Below are 19,689 nucleotides of genomic sequence, written 5' to 3'. Positions count from 1 at the left end.
ATCTTGAGGTTATAGAAAGAATAGGGGCTTGGACTGTGGCCAAACAGGTTCTGCTGGTAAACAGATTATTGGGAGTTGGGGAAAGATGAGGTCTGGCAAGCAAAGACAGCCTTGTCCTGTAGATGAAACCTCACAGGTAGCAGCCCTCAGAGAGAATAGATGGTAAACATTTATTTTTTTTATTTAAAAATAATTTTTTTAAAATTATACTTTAAGTTCTGGGCTACATGTGCAGAACTTGCAGTTTTGTTACACAGGCATACATGTGCCATGGTAGTTGCTGCACCCATCAACCCGTCACCTACATTAGGTATTTCTCCTAATGTTATCCCTCCCCTAATCCCCCACTCCCCCACAGGCCCTGGTGTGTGATGTTCCCCTCCCTGTGTCCATGTATTCTTATTGTTCAAGAATACATGGAACATAAGAATATTGTTCTTATGAGTGAGAACATGTGGTGTTTTTCTGATCTTGTGTTAGTTTGCTGAGAATGATGGTTTCCAGCGTCATCCATGTTCCTGCAAAGGACATGAACTCATCCTTTTCTATGGCTGTGTAGTATTCCATGGTATATATGTGCCACATTTTTTTAATCCAGTCTTTCATTGATGGACATTTGGATTGGCTCCAAGTCTTTGATATTGTGAATATTTCTTTCAGACTTTTAAAGGTGTCAGACTCTCTGTTAATTTTCCCTAAATTCAGCCAAGGGAAGGTCTCAGAGAAATCCTGGCTGCCTCAGATGCCGATTTGTGCTACAGATGCAAATCTCACCCACAAAAGACAGCTTTCCAGGTTACTTCTGTTTGCAGGTCCTCTGAACCGCAATCTCAAAATATGCCAAAGAAGTATATTTTGGTGTGAAATATTTTGATTTTCTTTATTGGAATTTTTTTTACCTCCGAGAGCACAATAAAAATTTTATCCATCATTGAAGCCTTATCTTCTACATCAACTGTGAATGAAAACTCTCTTGACCCACTGAGCAAGGTGTAATCTCTCATATTCTTTTAAAAATACTGCCTACATATAATAAAATTCATACATTTTACGGCTATGCTTATATTTTTTCTTAGTTAATTACTTTGGACCTTTGTCAAAAATCAGTTTACTATATATGTGTGGTTTATTCCTGGTCTCTCCGATCTGTCACATTGATCAATTAATCCACCCTTATACCAAGACCATGTTGCTTGATTATTTTTAGAATAAGTTTTTAAATTAGTTGATGTAAGTGCTCAACATTTGCTCTTATTTTCTAAAATTATTTTGAATAATCTTGGTCTTTTGCATTTTCATATGAAGTTTAAAATAAGCTTACAAGTTTCTTCACAAAGTCCAGTAGTGTTCTGATTGTGATTGCATTGTACCTACAATTTAATTTGAAGAAGATTGTCATGTTACCATTACAGAATCTTCCATTCATAAATATGGTATATATCTTTGAATATTAAGGTCTTCCTTAACTTCATTTTTTTTTTTAATTTTATACTTTCAACTTATGTTCTTGCACATTTTGGTCAAATTTAGCCCTAATTATATTTTCAGTTGCTATTGTAATAAATAATGTTGCTTTTTTAAAATTTTGTTTTCTAATCATTTTTACTGCTATATAAAAATATAACTAATTTTGTATATTGATCTTGCATCCCTAAAGAGTGTAACATTCACTTATTTATATTAGTAAAGTTTTTATGCATTTCTTAGCTTATTTCTACATATACAATCATGTCATGTGCAAATAAGAAAAGTTTTATAATTCCTTTATAATCTCTCCACATGGTTTCTATTTCTTTTACTTGCTTTAATGTGTTAGTTGAACATTCAGTAAAATTTTAAATAGAAGTGGTGAGAATTGACCTTCTTTGTTTTAACCTTGAGTAGGAATCACTCATCTTTTCAGCTTTGAAGATAATCTTAGTTGTTGATTTTTCAGATTTTCTTAATCAGGTTGAGAAAGTTTTCTTCTATTCTCAGTTTTCTGAGAATTGTTATCAACGAAAAGGTTTAAATATTTTTCAAATAATTTTCTTGCATGCATTGAAGGGGTCATATGGTTTTATCCTTTATTTTATTAAAATGCTGAATTAAGTTGATTGATTTTTCACATATAAACCAACCTTAAATTCCAAGGATAAACTTCCACATAGTCATAATGTATTATTCTTTTTACATTTCATTGGATTTTATTTGCTAATATATTATAGTTTTTGTGTCTATGTTCATGAGGACTATTAGTCTGTCATTCTCGTTTCCTGTTATATCTCAACAAAATAAGTTGAGAATTGTTCAGACCTCTATTTTCTGAAGCTGTAGAATTGGAATTGTTTCTTTCTTAAATGTTTGAAAAAAGAATAATCAATGGAGCCTTATAAGCTGGAAGAAATATTTTAAAATAATGTGGAGGAGGAAGTGGATTAATTATGAATTCAATTTCTTTAATTTGTGTGCATCAATATACATTTTCCAGTTTTTCCTACATTAGCTTTGGTAGTTTATTTCTCTCAAGAAATGTGTTAATCTCATATAGATTGTCAAATGTATTGCCATAAAGTTGTTCATAATATTTCATTACTATCCTTTTGAACTCTTAAGGCTCTGTAATGATGTTACTTCTTTCATTTGTTATTAATAATTTGTGCCTTAACTCTGCTTCTCTCTTTTGTTCCTTCCTTTCATCCTTCCTTCTTTCCTTTTTTCTTTTGTTCCTCATTCTCTCTGGCTAAGCATTTATTCATTATATTGACTGTTTTTCAAAAACAAGTTTTAATCTCATTGATTTTTATTATTTTTTTGTATTTCATTGATTATTGCTCTAATTTTTTGCCTGCTTTGGACTTAATTTGCTTTTTTTTTTTTAGAGTAGAAAATTAGATCATAGATTTCAGACATCCTTATATTCTAATATAAACTTTTAGTGCTATACATTTTCCTTTAAGCATTGCTCTGGTAAAACCCCACAAATTTTGATACTTTATATTTTTATTATCACCAATTTTATAATTTCTTCTTAGCCAAATATTTATTGAGAAATATATTGTGTAATTTCCAAACACCAGGGATTTTCCTGGCAATATTGTTAGGAAATTTTAATTTAATTCCATTGGGATTAGAGAACATACTGTATGACTTCAAACTTTTTACATTTATTAAGGCATTTTTAATTCCTCAAAATATAATTTACCCTGAAAAATGAACAATATACATTTTAAAAATATGCATTCTTCTATTTTCAGGTGTAGCCTTTTATAAATATCAATCAACTAAAGATATTTGATAGTGCTGTTCAGATCCATGTCTGCTAATTTTGGTCTAGCTATTTAATAAATTACTTAGAGAAATGAGTTTAAGTTTTCACATAAAATTATAGAAGTGTATAATTTTTCCTGAAATTTTGTTAATTTTTGCATCATGTATTTTAAACTTCTGTTATTATCTGCACATCAGCTATTATTGTTCTCTGATGAACTGACACTTACAGTTATGATTTTTTTTGTTTTAATATCTATTTTCTCTCATATAGTCATTCTAGCCTCTATGCTCAGTGTTCACATTTATTCATTTATTTCTAACTAATCTTTATATTTTAAAGCACATCTCTTGTAAGTGGTCTGTAAATGTTTGGCTTAAAATTTTTTTTGGCAAACTTTTTATCGGAATATTTAATTAATTAACTTTTAATGTAACAATTGACATGTTTGCATTTGAGACTACTATTTTGCTTTTTATTTTTTGCTTATCTTTTTTGTTTTCTGTTCCTCTGTTCTTCCTTTTCTGCTTTTAAAAAATAATTTGGGCTGGGCGTGGTGGCTCACGCCTGTAATCCCAGCACTTTCGGAGGCCGAGGCGGGTGGATCATGAAGTCAAGAGTTTGAGACCAGCCTGACCAATATAGTGAAACCCCGTCTCTACTAAAAATACAAAAACTAGCTGGGCGGTAGTGGCGTGCGCCTGTAATCCCAGCTACTTGAGAGGCTGGGGCAGGAGAATTGCTTGAACACGGGAGGCGGAGGTTGCAGCGAGCCGAGATCGCACCACTGCATTCCAGCCTGGGCGACAGGGTGAGACTCCATCTCAAAAAAAAAAAAATAAATAAATAAATAAAAAATAATTTGGATGATTCTTTGAATTTTATTTAAAATTTTTAATAAACATTTTGGTGACACTTTTGCATTTTTAAGTGGTTGTTTTTTATAAAACATACATCGTTAACTTTTCACAGTCCACTTATAGTTAACACCATACTACTTAGAATCAATTATGAAAAAATCTTGAAAGCATGTAGATCCATTTTAGCTTCCTTTTGGTTATAACAGGTAGTTTTTATGTATAATATATAAGTACATCTTCAAGTACTGCAAGAAAATGTTTTAAGTTTGTTTTGAACATCGACATGGTATATAAAGAACCAAAGGAAAAAAAGTAAAATAAAAAACAACTTGCAAATTTGCAGGTATTTACTATTTTCTGTGTTCTTTAATGTTTTCTTGGAATCTGAGTTTCTATCTGGTATCACTTCTCTTCAGTTTGCACAATTTACTTTAGTATGTCTTATAGTGCAGATTTGCTGGTGTTGAGTTTCTGAAAATATCTTTATTTTGCCCTCATTCTTAAGTAATATTTTTATTAGTTATCGAATTCTGGGTTAGCAGGTTTTCCTCCCTTCTTTTATTTTCTTTTTCTTTTCGAAACATTCATCACAAAGGTGTTGTTTCAGTCTTTTGTGGGAACCTCTATTTATGGTGAGAAGTCAGCTAGTAACGGGTTTGTTGTCACCCTGTACATAATATGTCATTTTCTATTTGCTGCTTTCAAGTTTTGTTCTTTATATTTGTCCTTCAACAGTTTCACTATGATGTACCTCAGCACAGACTTTTTTGGTTGTTTTTTTCTATTTAGGGTACCTTTAGCACCTTATATCTCCAAATTCCTGTCTTTCAACACTTTTAGAAAAATTTTCACTATTATTTCTTTAATTATTAGTTTTCTGATTTGTTTCCTTTCTGTTATTTTGGTATTAAAATTACATGTATGTTTGACAATTTTGTATAATCTAACAAGTCCCTGTGGCCTTATTATTTTCTCTATATTCTTCACCTTCGATGATTTTCATCACCTGTCTGAAAGTCCCCTTAATCTTTCTTTTTTCTTGTCCTTTTAGCTCCTAAGTTAATCCAGTAAATGTTTATTTCAGAATTTTATTCTGGAATTTCCATTTTGTTTATTTTCATTGTTTTTATTTTCTGGCTGATGCTTTCTACCACTTTGCTTATATTTTTATTTATAAAGACATCATGTTTTATTTTATTTCACTGAGAATAGATTTAACAGGTAGCTTCAAATTCATGCCAGTTAGTTTCAATATTTTCTTTTCTTTTGAGAAAATGTTCCATCTTCTTAGTTCTTATTTTACATAATCTTGGCTTGCATATTAGACACTCTGAATGTTAAGTCATGGAGGATCTGTATTGTGTTATTTTCTCCAATGAGTGTTTCCTTTGTTGTATAAAGTAACTTTTTTTCAGATGGGATTGAGTTGCAAACTGCTTCTTGGACAGCTCTCTGGTCTCAATTTAGGCCTATGGTCTTTAAGTGAATTGTTTTTAGTCTGTTCTGTAAATGCATGATTCAGGAATTAGTCAGAGATGTGAGAAAACTTTAGGGATTCCCTCTATGACTCTTTCCCTTCGGCTATTCCCCGACTCTCTGCAGCATTTATGGTTTCTCTGCTTCAGTATTCTGGTTCCCCAGGCCAGAAAGACTGTGGGCTTTTGGTACATATGTCTTTGTTACCACTGTGTGAGAGGTGTGGACTGAAATTAGTTCAAGGTTAAAAGCTGTGGAGACTGTTACTTCCCTGTCCAGCTTCTGTCTTTCTTCCTCAGGTTAGTCTGTGCAGAATCTGTTTCTGCTCAATCTCCAGCACCTTCAGGGAGTTGCTGTTTGCAATATGTCCAGATTTTATGGTAGTTTTCTTCAGCATGTTTATTGAGTAAGGTCTTAGATTTTTGTACCTACAAGAGGAAGAGGCTCCCTCTTGATGAATTGCTATAGTTTTTGAATCTGCTTTGAAGTATTCCTTGAATATATAATATTTAATGGCCTGCTAAATATTAAGTATTTTTGAGGCAAGGCAATGTCATGTTCATCTTCGTGGCTGTAGCAACCAGTGAGTATTCAATATGCTTCTGTAGGATTTAGCTGAAATTAAACCACACTGACATAAAAGTATGCAATAGAGAAAGGATCTACCCACTAGAGGGGAGACGAACAGAGAGCTTCAAAGATGCTAATTGAGGCATAAAACTTATGCTATACTCATTTAATAGCATAAAGCTATATACAAGTCTCATTGTAGCAGGACAAGCCACAGACAAAACTCCTCAGACACCGAGTTAAAGAAGGAAGGGGTTTATTCGGCCGGGGGCATCGGCGAGACTCCTGTCTCAAGAGCCGAGCTCCCTGAGTGAGCAATTCCTGTCCCTTTTAAGAGCTCACAACTCTAAGGGGGTGTGCGTGAGAGGGTCTTGATCGATTGAGCAAGCAGGGGGTACATGACTGGGGGCTGCATGCACCGGTAATTAGATCGGAACAAAACAGGATAGGGATTTTCACAGTGCTTTTCTATACAATGTCTGTAATCTATAGATAACATAACCGATTAGGTCAGGGGTCGATCTTTAACTACCAGGCCCAGGGTGTGGTGCCGGGCTGTCTGCTTGTGGATTTCATTTCTGCCTTTTAGTTTTTACTTTTTCTTTCTTTGGAGGCAGAAATTGGGCATAAGACAATATGAGGGGTGGTCTCCTCCCTTATCATAAGTAAAAAACCCTCTCAGATGAGCAACTTGTACATTTTAAATCCCTTAGTGGCTGCCCTTTTTGTTTAACATGAGCTCATCTTGTTTAAACTATACTAGCAGAGAATGAAGCTAGTGTATCATTTTTTTCAGGAATTCCAGAGCCTTTACACATGAGAGTAGATTGGAGAGGATAAACATAGCAGAGAAAAGGTAAAGAAGGAAAGACAGTACATCCAAGAACACCACCAACTTTGACTGAAAAATGCCCTCTTACTTCATTAACGTATTGCATCTTAATCATTGTGGATGCAGTAGTTTTCTATATCAAGACAATCAATATATTGCAGCAGAGTTTAAATATTCTGCACTCTGGGTTATAGGACTTCATTTTAAATAAAAATGTTATGTATGCTGAGGCAATTGAAAACATTTTATTGCTCTTAGTATTGTGATATCCAGACATATATTCTGGCTTTCCATTTTCTCTTCACTGATTAACTTTGTAGAAAAGTCATAGGCCTTGAATGTTTTATAAATTCAATTGTTGATCTATCAATAAAATTTTAATATTTATTTTGTGATCAATGTAATGTTTCTTCATTTTTAAGATGTTAGAAAGTTTTTCCAAAGTCAACCTGGGTTTAACTTTCAGTTTGAAATAAATTAAGTTGAAGTTTTAGTACCAGATTTTTAAAAAGAAAGAAAGAAAGGAAAAAAAAACTGTAAAGTGCTCTTTTGCCTACAATAATAGTAATCAAAAGGCTAAAAATATCCAGGTATTGAGTCCTGATATGTGAGAATAAAAGTGCTTTTTGAGTACAGAAAAACTAAGTATGAAAATATTCCTTAAACTTTGGAGAGCAGAAAGTTTGCTCTTAATCTGATGCCCAGAAATAATGGACCATTCTTTCTAAGTAGAAAGTTTTATAGACTATTTTATAAAATTGCCACATAGGCTAACTCTCAACTATCTTCATTTATAATACTAACTTATGCCCAACACAGCTATTTCCTCTTCTCATACTACCTATATAACTAAGTAAACATATGGTGCTGTCTATTTGAGTTTCATTATGGAAAAAATGCATGCAAGAAGACAACAGTATTTGTATTTTCTATATCTGAGTATTCTGATTAATATAAAGTCTTAATGAATTATTTCACTTGTTGAAAGATTATAACAAAAAGATGTAAATACACCATTTACCTAACAAATAAGAATAATTATCTGGTAATTGGAGAAGGGTATTTCTGTCTTGTTTAGAATTTTCAGAATAATACTTTTGATTATCTTGAATACAGACAAACAGCAATGATATATTTTAATATTTTATTGGAGATTATTTCTTGTGAACACTAACTACTACTGGAATTTAATTATTCAGTTTTAAATTAAAAGATGGCTTTCCAATTTAAGTTACATAAAGACCTTTCCTATGATCTTTAAGAAAAAAAGTCACAATTAAACTTACACTTTAGAAGAAGGTTCACCATAACTATATCAAATCAAAGAGGATTAAACTATTAAAGAAGGAAAATATGAGTATATTTTTCCAAATAGTGATCAACCTTTTTGCTTCTCAATAAATAAATAAGTAAATAAATATTTTCTTGTTTATCAATATATTTGATCTTGAGAAAATCACTTAAAATGCATCTTAAATTTGTTATACACTGGTTTCATGATATTGTAGTGAAACCTTAAGGATATCAATTTTATTTGATAATATAATGTACTTTATTTAAAATTCTGAAATTAGATTCTATAGTAGCATTTAGTTCTGCTATACGAAGAGAAGATGAGATCAACTAATCAGAAAAAATATATTTATTGATCTTCCTCTGTGTTCAAATTAACACTTGGCTGGATTGTCTAAGGATTGTTAAATAATGAAAAAATAAATTTTATTTTGCTCTTATGTAGGCTAAAATAATAAAAAGCTTGAGCTAAACAATTTTACTCATGTATCGCAGAAACATGCGAATATATTACATTTAAGAGATTTCAACTTAGACGTTCTGAATATTCACTTCAATTATGAATGGAATAGGTAGTTTTATATAGATAAAAACAATGAACTTATTTTAAGTAGCGAATTTATAAATTCACAAATGAACATCAAGGTGACTTACTTTTGAATATTGTGTGGAAGAATATGAAAGGCCTTTATTCTGGCTGAAAGAGCGAAAAAAGTAAAAGGATTAACCAAAAAATCATACAGTTAAAAATTTCACAGAAGACTTATGTACACAAATAAGTCTAAAACATCTAAACTCCACAGGGACAAACTTTTCCAGTTGAACAAGTAACAGAAGATGCTTTCATATTTGAACCCACCTGTTGGTGTTGGGGAAAGGGGAGCTACAGCTTACAGATCAGGACTTTGTCCAGAGAAGGAGAAACCAGCCAAACTTTTGATGAACTGTTGTGCTGGAATGTTGAATTTGAGTCTATAACATTGCCCAGCACCAAAAGAATTCTCTTCCTGAAGTAATTGTTTCATATGAGAATTTTGCTGAGTAAGTAGAAGTTGAAAGCAGCACTAGAAATTGGAAAGAGATCTCATGATCTCTGAATCTCACAATTTCCAAATCTCATGGCCCTGCAGTCCTAAGGTTTTCAGCCCCATGTTCTCATGGTATCAATGTCTGCCATTTTCAAACTCTCCACAATTTGGAGGTCTGGAAGTCTAATGGTGTTTGGTTCCAAGGTCCTATCTTAGTAAGAGACTTGAACTCACCTTCAAAATGTTTGAATCCAGAGGCAAAATAATGAAAGCTACAACTCATTTTAACCTCTGGTGAGATCAAATATATCAGCACCTTGTGACTATGTAGAAAGTTGGAAGCTAGGTGGAAAAGCAAAGAGATATTTCTTTAATCTCTTGGTACTTAAATTCTTCTCACCTGCTAGAAAGACTAAAGTTTCAGCCTCTCTCTGAACTTATTCAAAATCTTATTGAAATAAACTAATCACAATTTTACTGTAGCTTCCTCACAAAGTAAAGACCTCTCATTAGTTATTTATTGCTGTACAACAAATTGCCACAAAAACATACTTATAATTGCGCAGATTCTGTGGCTTAGCTTCTCCATTTGCTTTACAATTTCCCACAGTTTATAATGAAGGCCGAAGATCTTGCTATCTTATCTAAAGGGTCATCTGGGAAGGATCTTTTCCAAGCTTATCCAATGATTGTTGACAACTTCGATTTTTTTTAATGTTGTTGACCTGAGGGACACAGTTCCTTATTGCCTGTTGGCCAGAGGCCACTCTTAGTTCTTTGTCACATGGGCCTTTCTCAAATGGTGGCTTGCTTCATCAAAGTGTGCAAGACAAGAAGGTAATAGGGAGAGTCAGCTATCAAGATGGAAGTCACACTCTTTTGTCAACTAATCATGGAAGTGCTATCTCATCACCTTCACATATTCTGTTGGTTAGAAGCAAGTCACTAAGTCTAGCTCACACTCAAGGGGAGGCCATTACAGAAGGTCAGCGATGCCAAAAATTAGAGTTAATTAGGGGCCATCTCAGAAGTCTGCTTATCATAGCCCTCTGTTGTTCTTTCAAACACACTTCTCAGAATTCAATAAAAAATACAAAAACTGCAAAAATTAGAAAAATGTCAATGGAAGAAGGGACAGATAATCAAGATGTTGAAAATATCAGTGAAGAGATTTAAACTAACTGTGATCAATATGTTAATGAAACCACAGGAAAATAATCAAGTAAAGTTAGGGGAAATTCTAGGAAGGATTCAGAAAAAAATCAAATATAATCAACAATATTAATATCTTATTGAACACAACCAATAAAAAAAATCAATAAATTTAAGGATAAGATAGTGTAATTATTTAATTATTTCTAAATATGCTTAGATACAGACATGCTAAAAACTAAATATAAAACTCAAAAAAGCATGAGCATGACCTCTGCCAAATGGGAGTAGGGATTTACATAAATGTAAAATGATTCCCAGTGTGTCAGTAATCATATCAATTGAAACAACAAGTGCTTCTTTGTGGACCTTCTTTTTGTTAATCTCTTCCAATGGGGGAGCAAGTGAATATGGATCTAAATCTTTGCTATTTATGGTCGTAGAAATTTGGAGTTTCAAAAGCACAAATGTTAACCTCCTGTATTATTTGAATGGGAATCTCTCCAGGCATTATCTCCTATTCTTCTTGCCTACTCTCTTGTGCTCTGGTCTAGTATTCCTATCTTTTACAATGTATTAAAATTGGATTTTTGGAGGCAAAGCATGATGACTGAATAGAAGCCTCCACTATCATCTCCTCTCCTAAGATCACCAAATTGAACATAAAAACAGTACCTTAAAAGAACCAAAAATTAGATTTTAAACAGATATTTAAAAAGAGACACTGCAAAGAGTAGGAAAAATGGTCTTGAATTGCTGATACCACTCCACCCCCATTCCCTGGCACTGGCTGCCTGGCATGGAAAAGCTGTACACTTGGGGGAAGGAGAATGCAGTGATTGTGGGACTTTGCTTTGGAATTCAGTACTGCCCTGTCACAGCAGAAAACAACACCAAGCACGACTCAGCCAGTGCCCACAGAAGGAGCACTTAGACCAGCCCTAGTCAGAGGGGAATCGTCTATCCCACCAGTTGGAAACTGAGTTTTGGTAAGCCTTGCTACCATGGGCTAAAGGGCTCTGAGGTCCTAAATAAACATGAAAGGCAGTCAAGGCCATAATAACTGTAATTCCTGGAGAGGTCTTTGTGCTGTTCTGGGCCCAGAGTCAGTAGACTTGTGGGGCATGCAACTTATTGAGACACCTCCTGGAGTAGCCAAGTGAACATTTGCACCATCCTTCCCCCAACTCCAAGCAGCTGAGCTCACAGCTCTGGGAAAGACACCTCCCATCCACTTGAGGAAAGGAGAGGAAAGAGTAAAGGGGACTTTGTCTTACAACTTAAATACCAGCTCAGCCACAGCAGGATAGGGCACCAGGCAGAGTTAGGAGGTCCCCATTCTAGGCTTTAGTTCCTGGACAACATTTCTCAATATACCCTGGGTGAAATGAGAACCTGCCTGTTTGAAAAGAAGAACCCAGTCCTGGCACAGTTTATCACCTGCTGACTTTAGAGCCCTTAGGCCCTGAATAAACAATAGTGGTACCCAGGAAGTACTCACTGTGGATCTTGGGTGAGACTGAGAGAAATATTGGCTTCAGGTCTGACCCAGCACTTCTGCTTAAGAAAAAGAGAGAGAAGAATAAAGGGATAAAGAGGACATTGTCTTTCAGCTTGGGTACCAGGTTGGCCACAGTGGGGTAGAGTACCAATTGGGCTCTTAGCATCTCTGATTTCAGGCTTTGGCTCTTGGATGGCACTTCCAGACTGACCTTGTACCAGTGGGGAGCCAACTGCCCTAAAGAGAGAGTCCCAGACCTGGCAGCATTCACCAGAATCTGACTGGGGCATTGAATGAACATTAGCAATATCCACGCAGTACTTGCTGTGGTTCTGGGGCATTGATGGCCACAGGGAGACACTCCTCTACTTGTGTAAAGAGGAGGAAATAATGAGGAGGATTTTGTCTTCCAGCTTGGGTGCCAGCTCAGCTGCAGTAGAATAGGGCATCAGAAAGATTCCTAAAGTTTTTGCCATCATGCCCCACCTAGAAGACGGCATCTCAGGATCTATCTGGGACTGGGGAGTCCTTGCCACTCTGAAGGGAAAGATACAAGCCTGGCTGGATTTGTCACTTGCTAATTGTAGAGCCCTAGTCCTTAAGTAAATGGAGGCAGTGGCAATGCAGTTGTTAAAACAGGTTTTGGTGAGACACAGTGCTGTGCTGGCTTTTGGTGGCAGCCACAGGAGTGTGTTATGCCATCCCAAGCTCCAGGTAGCTCAGCACAGAGACAGGGAGAGACTCCATTTATTTGGAGAAAAGAAAGGGAAGAGAGTAAGAGACTCTGTGTGGTAATACAAATAATTTTTCCAGATATTATCTAATAAGACTATCAAGATAGTACCTCAACGAGTCTGCAAGATCCACAATGTTACTGGGCTTGGGATGTTCGCTAATGCAGATAAGATGGCAGTGAGCAAAAACTTAGATAACAACATCCAAGTCCCTTTGAATACCTGGAAGGCCTTCCCCAAAAAAGATAGGTACAAACAAGCCTAGACTGTGAAACCTACAATAACTACATAATTCTTCAATTGCCCAGACGCTGACAAACATCAACAGGCAACAAGACCACCCAGGAAATGGCCTAAACAAAGTAAATAAGGCACCAGTGACTAACCCTATAGGGCACAGAATATGTGATATTTCAGATAGAGAAATCAAGCTACTTGGTTTGAGGAAACTCAACAAAATTCAAGATAACACAGAGAAGGAATTCAGAATGCTATCAGATAAATTTAACCAAGAGATTGAAATAATTAAAAAAGAATTAAGGAGAAATTCTGGAGTTGAAAAATTCAACTGACATACTGAAGAATGCATCAGGATCTTTTAACAGCAGAATAGGTCAAACAAAAGAAAGAATTGGTGAACTTGAAGACAGCCTATTTGAAAATACACAGTCAGATGAGACAAAAGAAAATAAATTTTCTAAATCTTCTAGGTGTGTTTCACTCTTTTTTACTTACATAAAAGCAAAAACTTATATAAACATGAAGGAGAAGACTTTCTCAGACGAACAAAAGCTGAGAGATAACATCAGACCTGTCTTACAAGAAATGCTAAAGGAAGTTAGAAAAGAAAGTTAATGAGCAATAAGAAATCAACTGAAGGTGCAAAACTCACTGGTAATAGTAAGTACACAGAATAACACAGAATATTAAAACACTGTAATTGTGATGTATAAACTATTCATATCTTGAGTGGAAAGACCAAAAGATGAACCAGTAAAAAATAACTACAAAACTTCTCAAAACATAAACAGTACAATAAGGTATAAATAGATAAAACAAACAGTTTAAAAGTGGGGGAATAAAGATAAAATGTAGTGTTTATTATCTTTCTCTTTGCTTGTTAGTTTGTTTATGCAATAAATGTTGTTATCAGTTTAAAATAATGGGTTTTAAGATAGTATTTGCAAATTTCATAGTAACTTCAAATTTTAAAAAGATCTACAAAAGATACACAAAAAACAAAAGGCAAGAAATGAAAATATACCACCAGAGAAAATATTCTTTACTAAAAGGAAGAGAAGAAGGGAGAGAGCACAAAACAACCAGAAAACACATAACAAAATGACAGGAGTAAGTCCTTACTTATCAATAATATTACTGAGCATAAATGGTTTAAACTCTCCAATTAAAACACAAAGAGTGGCTAAGTCAATAAGAAAACAAGGCCTAAAGCTCTGTTACCCAAACAGAAACACATTTCACCTATAAAGACACACAGAGATTGAAAAAATAAAGGGTTAGAAGATATTCCATGCAAATGGAAATTTTAAAAAAGCAAAAGAATATATACTTATATCAGACAAAATAGATTTCAAGACAAAAACTATAAAAAGAGACAAAGAAGGTCATTGTACAATAATAAAGGGTTGAATTCAGCAAGAAGATTCAACAACTTTAAAGATATATGGAACCAACACTGGTTCCCTGGCATATAAAGCAGATATTAGAGCTAAGAAGAGAGGTAGATCCCAATATAATAATAACCAGAGACATAAACACCTCACTTTCAGCATTGGACAAATTACATAGGCATAAATTCAATAAATGTTGGATGTAAGCTGCACTATAGAACAAATAAACTTAATATTTATTTACAGAACCTTTTATCCAATTGGTTCTGTAAATTACAGAAGAATGCATATTCTTCTCCTCAGCATGTAATTCTCAAGCATAGATCATACGTTAGGCTGCAAAACAAGTTTTAAAAAATTCAAAAAAATTCAAATTATTTCAAGTATCTTCTTTGACCACAATGGAATAAAACTACAAATCAATAACAAGAAAAATGTTGGGAGCTATACAAACAGTTGAAAACTAAACAATATGTCTCCAAATAACCAGTGGGTTAATGAAGAAATTAAGAAGGAAATTGAAAATTTTCACGAAGCAAATGCTAATGGAACACAACATGCAAAAACCTATGGGACACAGGGAAAGTTTTACTAAGAGGAAGGTTCATGGCAATAAGTGCCTACATCAAAAAAGTAGAAAAATTTCAAATCAACAACCTAATGATACATTTTAAAAAATTAGAAAAGCAAGAATGAAGTGTACCCAAATCAGTAGGAGAAAAAAATAATAAATAATAAATTTTATTTATCAGAAATAAATGAAATTTAAATGAAGAAAACAACCCAAAAGATCAACAGAATGAAAAATTGGGTTTTTAAAATGATAAACAAAATCTACAAACCTTTAGCCAGACTAAGAAAATAAGAGAGAAGATCCAAATAAATAAAATCAGAGATGAAAAAGGGGAGATAATATGACTGATAATGCACAAATTCATAGATGACTAGGAACAATCATATGCCAGTAAATTGGAAAATATAGAAGAAATGAATAAATTTCTAGACACATGCAGCCCAGCTAGACTGAACCATGAAGAAATCCAAAACCTAAACAAACTAGTAACAGGTAATGAAACTGAAGCTGTAAAGAAACATCTGCCAGCAAAGAAAAACCCAGAACCCCATGACTTTACTGTTAATTTTTACAAACATTTTAAGAAGAACTAATAACAGTGCTACTGAAACTATTCTCCCCACCCCCCACCAAAAAAAAGTGGAGGAGAAAATACTTCCAAACTCGTTCTATGAGGCCAGCATTATAATAATACCAAAAGCAGACAAAACATATTAAAAAAAAAAAAAGCTACTGGCCAATATCCCTGAAGGCCATTGATGCAAAAATCCTCCACAAATTTCTAGCAAGCCACACTCAACAACACATTACATTAACCATAATTATTACCAAGTAGAATTTATCTAGGGATGCAAGGATACTTCAATATATGCAAAACAATCAATGTGATATATCATATCAATGAAATGAAGGACAAAAACCACATGGTCATTTCAATTGATGCTGAAGACCTAATTAATGAAATTCAACATCCCATCATGATAAAAAAAAACCATAAAAAACTGGGTATAGAAGGAACATACCTAAACACAATAAAAGCCATATATGACAGACCCATATCTTGTATCAGTGAATGGGGAAATACTGAAAGCCTTCACTTTAAGATCTGGAATAAGAGGAGAATGCCCACTTTTACCAATGTTATTCAACATAGTACTGAAGTCCTAGCTACAGTAATCAGACAAGAAATAAAGGGCATCCAAATAGGAAGGAAAGAAGTCATATTATTCTTTTTTCCAGATGAGATAATCTTATGTTTAGAAAAACCTAAAGATTCCACCAAAAAAAGTTAGAACTCTAAAAAAGATTCAGTAAAATTGCAGGATACAAAATCAACATGTAAAAATCAGTAGCATTTCCATATGCCAACAGCAAACAATCTGAAAAAGAAATTAAGGGATGTGGGAGTCCGAGACCAGTAGATCACCTGAGGCCAAGAGTTCAAGACCAGCCTGGTCAACATAGTGAAACCCCATCTCTACCAAAAATACAAAAAAAAAAAAAAAATTAGCCAGGCATGGTGGTACATGCCTGTAATCACAATCACAGCTACTCAGGAGACTGAGGCAGGAGAATCCCTGGAACCCAGGGGGTGGAGGTTGCAGTGAGCCGAGATGGTGCCACTGCACTCTGCCCTCCAGCCTGTGTGACAGAGTGAGACTCCATCTCAAAAATAAATAAATAAATAAAATTTTAAAAAAGTAAAAAAAATCAAGGAAAAATCTCATTTGAAATGGCTAGAAATAAAATAAAATACCTAATAATTAACCAAATAAGTGAAAGATGTCTACAGTAAAAGCTGTGAAACACTGATGAAAGAAATTGAAGGAAAGACAAATAAATGGAAAGATATCCCATGTTTGTGGATTAGAAGAATCAATATAATTAAAATATCTATACTAACCAAAGCAACCTACAGATTCAATGTGATTTCTATTAAAACACCATGATATTCTTCATAGACATTGAAATAAAAAACAATTCTAAAATTTCTATGGAACCACAAAAGATCCAGAATAGCCAAAGCTATCCTGAGCAAAAAGAACAAAACTGGAGGAATTACATTACCTGACTTCAAATTATAGTACAGAGCTATTGTAACCAAAACATCATGGTACTGTCATGAAAACATGCACATAGACCAATGGAATACAATAGAATCCAGAAATAAATTCATACATCTACAGTGATTTCATTTTTGACAGGGGTGCCAAGAACATACTTTGGGGAAAGGACAGCCTTTTAATAAATGATGCTGGGAAAACTGGATGTCCATAGGCAGAAGAATGAAACTATAACCCTATCTCTCACTATATGTAAAAATCAAATCAAAATGGACTGAAGACTTACACTTAAGACCTCTAACTATAAAATTAATAAAATAAAACTCTGGGGAAACTCTCCAAGACATTGGACTGGGTGAAGATTTATTGAGTAAGATCTCATGAACACAGACAAGAAAAGCAAAAATGAACAAATGGGATCACATCAAGTTAAAAAGCTTCAGCACAGCAAAGGAAACAACGGGGTGAAGACACAACCCAAAAAATGGAAGAAAATATTTGCACACTATCCATTTAACAAGGTATTAAAACCCAGAATACGTAAGGAGCTCAAACAACTCTGTAGGAACAAATCTAATAATATGATTCAAAAATGGGCAAAAGATCTGGGTAGACATTTATTAAAAGAAGACATAGATGGCAAACAGTTACATGATAAGGTGCTCAATATAACTGATTGTCAGAGAAATGCAAATCAAAACTATAACGAGATATCATCTTACCCCAATTAAAATAGATTTTATTCAAGAGAAAGGTAATAATAAATGCTGGTTGGCATGTGAAGAAAAGGAACCTTTGTACACTGTTGGTGGGAATATAAATTATTACAATCACTACGGAGAATAATTTGGAGCTTCCTGCAAAAACTAAAAATAGAAGTACCATATAATCCAGTAATGTCACTGCTAAGTATATGCCCTCCAAAAAGAAAATCTGTATTGAAGAGATTTCTGCACTTCCATGTTTATTGCAGCATGATTTGCAATAGCCAAGAATTAGAAGCAACCTAAGTTTCCAACAACAGATAAATGAATAAAGAAATGTAGTACATGTACACAATGTAAAATGTGTAAAATGTACACAATGGAGTACTATTTAGTCATAATAAATGATATCCTTCATTCAAAACTGCATGGGTGGTAGTGGAGTTCATTTGGTTAAGTGAAATAAGCCAGGCACAGAAAGACAAGCTTCACATATTCCTACTTATTTGTGAGATCTAAAAATTAAAATAATTGAACTCACAGAGATAGAGAGTAGAATGATGTTTACCAGAGGTTATGAAGGGTGGTGAAGGTTGGGGAATGGTTAATAGGTACAAAAAAATAGAATGAATAAGATCTAATATTTGATAGAACAACAGGGTGACTACAGTCAACAATTTATGGTACAATTAAAAATAACTAAAAAGGTATAATTGGATTGTCTGTAACACAAAGAAAGGATAAATGCTTGAGGTGATGGATACCCCTTTTACCCTTATGTGATTATTATGCATTGTATGCTTGTATCAAAATATCTCATATTTGATATTCCATAAATATATATACCTATTATGTAGCCATTAAAAATAAAAATAAAAATAAATTGGATTTTTGTGTCCCTGCCTGGTTTCTTTGGAGTGACACCTCAGTTGGGTGGTACATGTTCCTTTCATCTACACTGTGTTGGATCACTCGGATCACCATTCCATACCCTCTGGCCAGTCCTTGGCTCCTATTTATCCAAAACAAGACAGTGGTTCTTAATATTGTTTTCACTGTGTAGTTTTCCTAGATGAATGAGAAATACTATCTTGGTGATTAATTTTAAACTAGACATAAAGATAAGTATTGGCAGTATTAGCAGGATGCTGTGGAAACTAAGCAAGAACCTTAAGCATATATTCCATCTAACCTGCCTCCTCTGGATACTTCTGACGGGTTTAGTTTTTAGGGTGTGAGGCAAGGATAACATTAGATTTTTACCATGATCTTTAACTACTTATTTCATCCAATATTGTTTTTAACTTTCTATACACCAGGCACTTTCTTAAGCACTGAGAATTAGAGAACATGACAGACAGGCATCCTTGAGTGTTGAGTCTTTATGGATCAGTCTTGTTTCCAAGTAGAGGAAAATCATCAATCTTGAGTTTTCTCTGCCTCTTTACCAATCCTCTCCAGAGAAGGCTAAATGCTTTATCTGATGGAGAATTTAGGATTGAGTACTAAGCATGCATGGCTTCACCCCTGTGGAAGTACTCAGATTTGGAATCTTTCTGCTTACAGGAAGCAAGTGCTCATATCTGCTTTCTGTTACGCGGTAAAAGGGGCATTTTCCACGGATCAGAGAAGGCCAATGTTAGCCCAGCTGTGACAACTAGTAAAGTGAGTATTAGATATCTAACTCAGTGATGTATATTATCATGATTATTTGGTCATACATCTTTATTCCAAACTTTTTCTTCTTTTAATAAGTCAATAATAAAACTAACATCTTAAAATCTCCATGTGTTCAATTCCTGTGTCTATCTACCTTTCTTAGACAAGGAAGAATTTATCCATTAACCTCTAAAATCTCAATAGTGGGGTTAGACACAAGTACATCCAGTATAATGAGGGTTAAGATAAGCGTAATAAAGAATAATAGCACAGGGAAGGGATACCTTAACCAGACTGGGAAGAGTGGAGCTGTCAGAAAAGGATTTTTTTAATGTGTACTCACAGCATCTTCTGTTCTCTTT

The 19,689-nt window shown here is 34.1% G+C and overlaps 1 protein-coding gene across 1 annotated transcript in view; it reads left to right on the top strand.

The window, feature by feature from the left end:
- LOC460575 (uncharacterized) overlaps positions 1–19,445 on the top strand; it is a 510,143-nt gene extending 490,698 nt beyond the window's left edge. The window contains exon 5 of the transcript XR_010155700.1: positions 19,235–19,445. The gene's annotated coding sequence lies outside the window, so the exon portion shown is untranslated. The remainder of the gene's footprint in view (positions 1–19,234) is intronic.
- The last annotated feature ends 244 nt before the right edge of the window (positions 19,446–19,689 follow it).

The sequence above is a fragment of the Pan troglodytes genome, chromosome 2 (genome assembly GCF_028858775.2).
Source record: "Pan troglodytes isolate AG18354 chromosome 2, NHGRI_mPanTro3-v2.0_pri, whole genome shotgun sequence".
Taxonomy (NCBI): domain Eukaryota; kingdom Metazoa; phylum Chordata; class Mammalia; order Primates; family Hominidae; genus Pan; species Pan troglodytes.
The sequence above is the reverse complement of the archived record's forward strand: the minus strand, read 5'-3'. Positions and strand labels throughout refer to the sequence as shown.